Here is a 7,753-nt window from a genome sequence, read left to right on the forward strand (position 1 = left end):
TCACGGTTTCTCCGTGGTGCGGGTGTCTTTGTGTCTCTTCAGGTTGGACACTCGGTTGAAGCCTGGTCCACACACAATACACGTGTACGGTTTCTCCCCGCTGTCAATGGTGCGATGTTATTTCAGATTGTGTAACTGATTAAAGCTCTTTCCACAGGCAGTACGCTGGAACACTCTCACTCGTGTGTGTTTGTGTGTGTGTGGGAGAGTCTCGGTACTTTTCCCGTCACACTGATGTTTGAAATCTTTTCCCACAAACACAACAAACGTTTAATCTTCCACATTCAAAGGCCGATGATATTGTGGCCCTGGTGAATGGAGTGATTCTGTCAGACCTTAATGTGATGTTGGGTTTGAGTGTGCAGTCTGTAAATGCTGCCCTTCTCACAGCCTGTAACATGAGTTTACAAAAGCCATCAAAATTCCAGGATATAAACTCACAACATTGGCCTGAAAATCCTGGCCTCCCCGGGTCCGTACGGAGTGTGCAAGGACCCGGGAAGGCATCGCAAAAGCCGGTTTCCAGCACACAATGCGCTTGACAGATCCAACGCATATCGGGAGCGAGGACATTTGCATGGGCAAGCTTGAAGGATTTACCCATATCTTGCCCAGCAAATGTCCTCAAACCTCTTGCACCAGATAAAAACAGGAGCATAGCCTACTTTTACAGGTGTAAGTGTTTTAAAACACACTTAAAACAGAAAGTAAAATTTTTAAAAAAACTTTATTTATTTTAAAAACCCTGCCCACTAGATTATTTTAAACCATAATTTAAAAAACCTTTTTAAAAACTCGCAAATGTTTTTTTCCAAGATATATTTATTAACTTTAATTTCAATTACTGTGTGTTTATAATGTTTTATTTGGTTTTATTGTATTTGCTGTTTTTCTCAATGAACAGCAATGAGAATTCGGAGGTAGGGCGATCCGCTTACTGTTAATTGAGAATACTTTACCTGATTGGTTGAGCAGTCACACGTCACTGCATCTCCTGCGTGGGATCCTTGAGGACGGGAGCGCCCTTTGCATTGCGGGAAGAGAAGGTCTCCCCACCGGAATCTCACGCTCCTCCGGGAACAGGGACTTACATGGAAATGTTTCAGGTCGGAGGCATCTGCCCGCGGTTCTTGTTCGGGGCCTGAGGCCCACAGCGGGTGTGTGAAGCGGATGATGCCGAGTGTTTTCTCTGGGCCACCACTCGGGCTGTGTGAGGCCCGCGTCCCCCCCGCCCCACCCCCGGGGTTTATTAACCCGCGTCCATCCGCCCCACACCCGGGGTTTATTAAACCGCGTCCCCCCCCCCCGCCCCACCCCCGGGGTTTATTAAACCGCGTCCCCCCCCTCCCGCCCCACCCCCGGGGTTTATTAAACCGCGTAACCCCCTCCCGCCCCACCCCCGGGGTTTATTAAACCGCGTAACCCCCCCCGCCCCACCCCCGGGGTTTATTAACCCGCGTCCCCCCCGCCCCACCCCCGGGGTTTATTAAACCGCGTCCCCCCCGCCCCAGCCACGGGGTTTATTAAACCGCGTCCCCCCCCACCCTACCCCCGGGGCTTATTAACCCGTGTCCCCCCCCGCCCCACCGCCGGGGTTTATTAACCCGCGTCCCCCCCCGCCCTACCCCCGGGGTTTATTAACCGGCGTCCCCCCCCCGCCCCACCCCTGGGGTTTATTAACCCGCGTCCCCCCTGCCCCAGCCCCGGGGTTTATTAAACCGCGTCCCCACCCCGCCCTACCCCCGGGGTTTATTAACCCGCGTCCCCCCTCGCCCTACCCCCGGGGTTTATTAACCCGCGTTCCACCCCCGCCCCACCCCCGGGGTTTATTAACCCGCGTCCTCCCCCCCCACCCCACCCCCGGGTTTTATTAACCCGCGTCCCCCCCGCCCTACCCCCGGGGTTTATTAACCCGCGTACCACCCCCGCTACCCTAGGGGTTTATTAAATCGCGTCCCCCCCCCGCCCTACCCCCGGGGTTTATTAACCCGCGTCCCCCCCCGCCCTACCCCCGGGGTTTATTAACCCGCATCCCCCCCCGCCCCACCCCCGGGGTTTATTAACCCGCGACCGCCCTTCAGCCCTACCCCCGGGGTTTATTAACCCGCTCGCTCCCTCCCCACCCCCGGGGTTTATTAACCGGCGTCCCCAGCCCCCGCCCTACCTCCGGGGTTTATTAACCCGCGTCCCCCCCCCCGCCCCACCCCCGGGGTTTATTAACCCGCGTCCCCGCCCCCCGCCCTACCCCCGGGGTTTATTAACCCGCTCCCTCCCTCCGCACCCCCGGGGTTTATTAACCCGCGTCCCCCCCCTAGCCCCACCCCCGGGCTTTATTAACCCGCTCTCTCCCTCTCCACCCCCGGGGTTTATTAACCCGCGTCCCCCCCCGCCCCACCCCCGAGGTTTATTAACCCGCGTCCCCCCCCACCGCCCTACCCCCGGGGTTTATTAAGCCGCTCCCTCCCTCCCCACCCCCGGGGTTTATTAACCCGAGTCCCCCCCCCCCGATTTATTAACCCACTCCCTCCTTCCCCACCCCCGGGGTTTATTAACCCGCGTCCCCCCCCCCGCCCTACCCCCGGGGTTTATTAACCCGCGTCCCCCCCCCCCGCCCCACCCCCGGGGTTTATTAACCCGCGTCCCCCCCCCCCGCCCTACCCCCGGGGTTTATTAACCCGCTCCCTCCTTCCCCACCCCCGGGGTTTATTAACCCGCGCCCCCCCCCGCCCCACCCCCGGGGTTTATTAACCCGCGTCCCCCTCCCCCGCCCCCGGGGTTTATTAACCCGCGTCCCCCCCCCGCCCCACCCCCGGTGTTTATTAACCCGCGTCCCCCCCCCCGCCCCACCCCCGGTGTTTATTAACCCGCTTCCCCCCCCCCGCCCCACCCCCGGGGTTTATTAACTCGCGTCCCCCCCCCCGCCCCATCCCCGGGGTTTATTAACCCGCGTCCCCCCCCCGCCCCACCCCCGGGGTTCATTAACACGCGTCCCCCCCACCGGGGTTTATTAACCCGCTCCCTCCCTCCCGCCCATCTCTCACCCACCGCGTATGCTCAGCTCACAATGCCCGACAGATTGACGTGCCTCTCGACCAATAGGAAGAGCGAAGAGCGCAGTGCAGGGCTGGAGGACCGACCAGGCGGTTGGTCCTTTAACCAATCGGAGTGTGCGAGGGGCGGGGTTGGCTCAGCAGGCGGGGCTTGCGGCTTCCAGTGGGCAGGGTCTGCATCTCCCTCACTGTCTGCGCAGGCAGTGGAGGCGGACTTCGGTCGGACAGCCAGTTCCGGGAAACAGGAGGGGATTGTGGCCGCAGGGCAGGATTTGGACCCATGGGTGGGCTGGGAAGCTCTGTCAACACCCGGTGTCGGACTCAGGCCCCGAATTAGAGCCGACAGTCCCAGGTGAGCGGGGTCACTGGCCGCCATCTTGCGCAGGGCGGGGTCAGTGTTCATGCGCGGCCATCTTGGTTCAGGAACAGAGAGTGGGTGGGGCTTCAGCGTCTCTGCTCCCAACGAGATCCCAGTGCCCGGGAGATGGAGCATCCTGGGCAACAGGTTTTTCATCATCTTAGAATCAGAGACTGGTTATAGCTCGGAAGGAGGCCATTTGGCCCATTGAGCCTATGCTGGCTATCTGCAAAAGATTCAGCTAATCCCACTCCCCCTCCCTTTTCCCATAGTCCTGCAGATTTCACTCTTTCTGGTTCTTATCTAATTCCCTTTCGAAAGCCGTGATTGAGTCTGCCTCAACCATCGTTTCAGGCAGTGCATTCCAGATCCTAACCACTAGCTACGTAAAAAATATTTTTCTTATGTTGCCTTTGGTTCTTTTGCTAATCATCTTAAATTTATGTCCTCTGGTTCTCGGCGCTACTGCCAATGGGCACAGTTTCTATCAACTCTGTCCAGACCCCTCATGATTTTGAACACCTCTGTCAAATCTCCTCGCAATATTCTCTGTTCTGAGGAGAACAACCCCAGCTTCTCCAGACTATCCACGTAACTGAAGTCTCTCATCCCTGGAATCATTCTCGTAAATCTTTTCTGCACCCTCGCCAAAGCCTTCACATAATTACTAAAAGGCGGTGCCCAGAATTGGACACAATCCTCCAATTGAGACCGAAACAATATTGTATGCAAGTCGATCATAATATCCACACTTCTATACCTCTATTCATGAAGCCTAGGATCCCGGAAGTCTTTGTAACCGCTTTCTCAACCTGTGCTGCCACCTTCAGTGATTGGTGCACATATACTCCTGGGTCTCTCTGTTCCTGGACCCCTTTAAAATTGTACCCTTTAGTTTATATTGCCTCTCCTCTTCTGAACAAAATGTATCACTTTTATCTCTTCCATGTTAAATTTAGGCTGCCACATGTCTGCCCATTCCACCAGCCTGTATTTCTTTCTGAAGTCTATCACTATCCTCCTCAGTGTTCACGATCCTTCCAAGTTTTGTTTCATCTGCAAGTTTGGAAATTGTGCCCTGTACACCCAAGTCTAAGTCATTAATATAGATCAAGAAAAGCAGTATACTCAGTAACGACCCCTGGGGAACAGCACTTCCTCCAGTCAGAAAAACAACCGTTCACCACTACTCTGTTTGTGTCACTTAGCCACTTTCATATCCATGCTGCCACTGTCCATGTTATTCATGGGCTTCGATTTTGCTGGTATTGGTAACACGCCCGGGATGCCTAAAAACTAAGCCCAGTCTGTTAATCACTTTCAGCTACTGGACTTAGCGTATGTCCCACAGCATCTCTTCCACCTTTAATATGTGAATAGAGCATCACGCCTGCAAATCTGGTTTAAGTTTATATCCACTCAGCAAATCGATTTAAGAAAAGCCTGTAGGCCGCTGAGACACTGTTCAGTTGCCAGTGTGCTGCTGGTTTGCTTGGCATTTTGCCTGTAATGGACTTCGTATTTTGGTCTCCATATTTAAGGGTGGATATACTTGCATTGGAGGCTGTTCAGAGAAAGTTCACTACATTGATTCCAGAGATGAGGGGGTTGATTTATGAAGATAAGTTGAGTAGGTTGGGCCTATACACATTGGAGCTCAGAAGAATGAGAGGTGATCTTAACGAAACTTAGAAGATAATGACGGGGCTCAACAATGTGGATGAAGGAAGGATATTTCAACTCAGGGGAAACTAAAACTAGGGACATATCTTAGAATAAGTGGCCACCCATTTGAAACGGAGATGAGGAATTTCTTCTCTGAGGGTTGTAAATCTATGGAATCCTCTGCCTCAGAAAGCTGTGGAGGCTGGGTCTTTGAATATAATTAATGCAGAGATAGACATATTTTTGATTGATAAGGGAGTAAAGGGTTATGGGGAGCGGGCAGGGAAGTGGAACTGAGTCCATGATCAGATCAGCGATGATCTTCTTAAATGGCAGAGCAGGCTCGAGGGTCCAAATATCCTACTCCTGCTCCTATTTCATATGTTCTAACTGAACATTTCTCCCAGTGTAACGTTTGTTGTATTGAAATGTGTGTCTTTAAAAGCTTCAGGTCATTGCTCATGCCTACTGCAATTGTGTAGAAAAGGTATGTGTAAAGAGATAGCTATGTATGGAGATGTGAATCAAGGAAACACGACCTGTGTGTGACAGTGACACAGTCTTGTGTCACAAGCAGAACAATGCACCGGTATCCTTGTGGTTATGGTTTGAGCAGGGTCAGTTCACCAATGTTCAAGCGAAGAGGTGGCAGGAATCGGGAGCAGCACCAGTAAATAAAATCGAAATGGAAATTCTGAGATAGTTATCTTCATTTTTTCCTATTTTAATAGCTTTTGCTGAATGTGGCCCACGCCAAGTTGCAGAATATCGGATCAGGCTCACCATAGAAAATGAGTTTGGCAGCACTAAGGTAGACAATGTCAACCAGATTCCCCCATCCACCAACCTAACTATTTCTTCACTAACCCAAACTAGTCCTTATTTTGAGGAAGCCATGTTCAGTACTTTTAATGGCCCCTTCACTTTCCCCATGAAAACAGCATCTCAGGATATATTCGAGCATCTTCCTGGTGATCGAGGTCACGTTGATGGGCGTTTATTCCCTGGCTCAGATTTGCCCCCAATTTGGAAAATGGGAACTACATGTGCTCCCTTCTAATCTCGGGGAACAACCCATGACACTACTGAGCTGTTGGAGATATGGGCAAGGGGCTGACAGAGCGCCCATCCCATCTCTTTAATCACCCTTGTGTGGTATCATCTGGACCGTACACATGTCAGGATTAACCCGCATGCAACTTTGCTGTCAGTGAAGAGAGATGAGAAAGACTAAAGTGCTGCTTGCCCGTCTCAATGTGGCCCTGAAGGACTGTGTCCAGGCTGAAGTTCTGTTCCCCCTGTAAGATCCTCCCCCCAGATTGTCCTTTCTCAGCTCCAGCCAGGTGATGCTAAACACTCAGGTGGCAAAGACAAAAATCCACAGCAATGTGCTGAAAGCAAGACTAATGTGTGTGTCTATATAGAGTTATTAACACCAGCGTTACAGGAGTTAAAAAACCCCAACTATCAGAATGAACACGATTCAGTCCGGGAGGTGATTAACAACAGCAATAATAGCAGAGTCCAACCCCTGCAGTCACTTGTGAACTCGCTGGTGTCTCAGCAGGTATTGTTTGCTTATAAAACTCTTCTCACAGTCAGAACATTTAAAAGGCCTCTGCCCAGTATGAACTCGCTGGTGTGTCCGCAGGTGGCATGACCAGGTGAATCCCTTCCCACACTCAGAGCAGTGAATGACCTCTCCGCGGTGTGAAATCGCTGGTGTGTCAGGAGGTACTGTTTGCTTTTAAAACTCTTCTCACAGTCAGAATATTTAAAAGGTCTCTCCCCAGTCTGAACTCGCTGGTGTGTCAGGAGATACTGTTTGCTTTTAAAACTCTTCTCACAGTGAGAACATTTAAAAGGTTTCTCCCCAGTGTGAACTCGCTGATGTGCCAGCAGGTAGGATAATGCAGTGAATCCCTTCCCACACCCAGAGCAGGTGAACGGCCTCTCCCCAGTGTGAACTCGCTGGTGTGTGCGCAGGTGGGATGAACGAGTGAATCCCTTCCCACAGTCGGAGCAGGTGAACGGCCTCTCCCCAGTGTGAACTCGCTGATGTGTCCGCAGGTCGGATGATGTCGTAAATCCCTTTCCACAGTCGAAGCAGGTGAACGGCCTCTCCCCGGTGTGAATTCGATGATGCGTTTCCAGCAGGGACAGGTAGTTGAATCTTTTGGCACAATCCCCACTTTTAAATGGTTTCTCCCCAATGTGACTGCGCTTGTGTCTCTGCAGGTTGGATGATTGGCTTAAGTCTTGTCCACACACAGAGCACGTGTACCGTTTCCCCCCACTGTGAACAGTGGTTTCTGCTTCCATGGTCAAAAGCTGATGGTATTCCAGTCCCAATGGATTGAGTGACTTTCAGATCTTGGTGATGTTTGGTTTTAGCTTCCAGTCTAGAAATCCTCCCCTTTTAACACCCTGTGAAGTGAATTTCAAACAGCAAAAAGGGAGTGAGAGAGAGAACCCACAAAAACACAAAGGCAGATTGTGAAATTGAGCTTAATGAATCTGATCCTTTGTGGGGCCAGCACTAGAGAAAAGTGACCATGAAAGCTGCCGGATTGTCGGAGAAAAACATCTGGGCCATTACTGTCCTTCAGGCAAGGGAACCCACCTCCCTCGACAGGCCCACATGGGAAATTGTTGGTCCCACTGGGCCGAGAAGTACTGG

The 7,753-nt window shown here is 52.3% G+C and overlaps 1 pseudogene; it reads right to left on the bottom strand.

The window, feature by feature from the left end:
* LOC139254522 (zinc finger protein ZFP2-like) lies at nt 1–7,395 on the bottom strand (annotated as a pseudogene).
* Nucleotides 7,396–7,753: the final 358 nt, after the last annotated feature.

Source organism: Pristiophorus japonicus, unplaced genomic scaffold (assembly GCF_044704955.1).
Source record: "Pristiophorus japonicus isolate sPriJap1 unplaced genomic scaffold, sPriJap1.hap1 HAP1_SCAFFOLD_56, whole genome shotgun sequence".
NCBI lineage: Eukaryota > Metazoa > Chordata > Chondrichthyes > Pristiophoridae > Pristiophorus > Pristiophorus japonicus.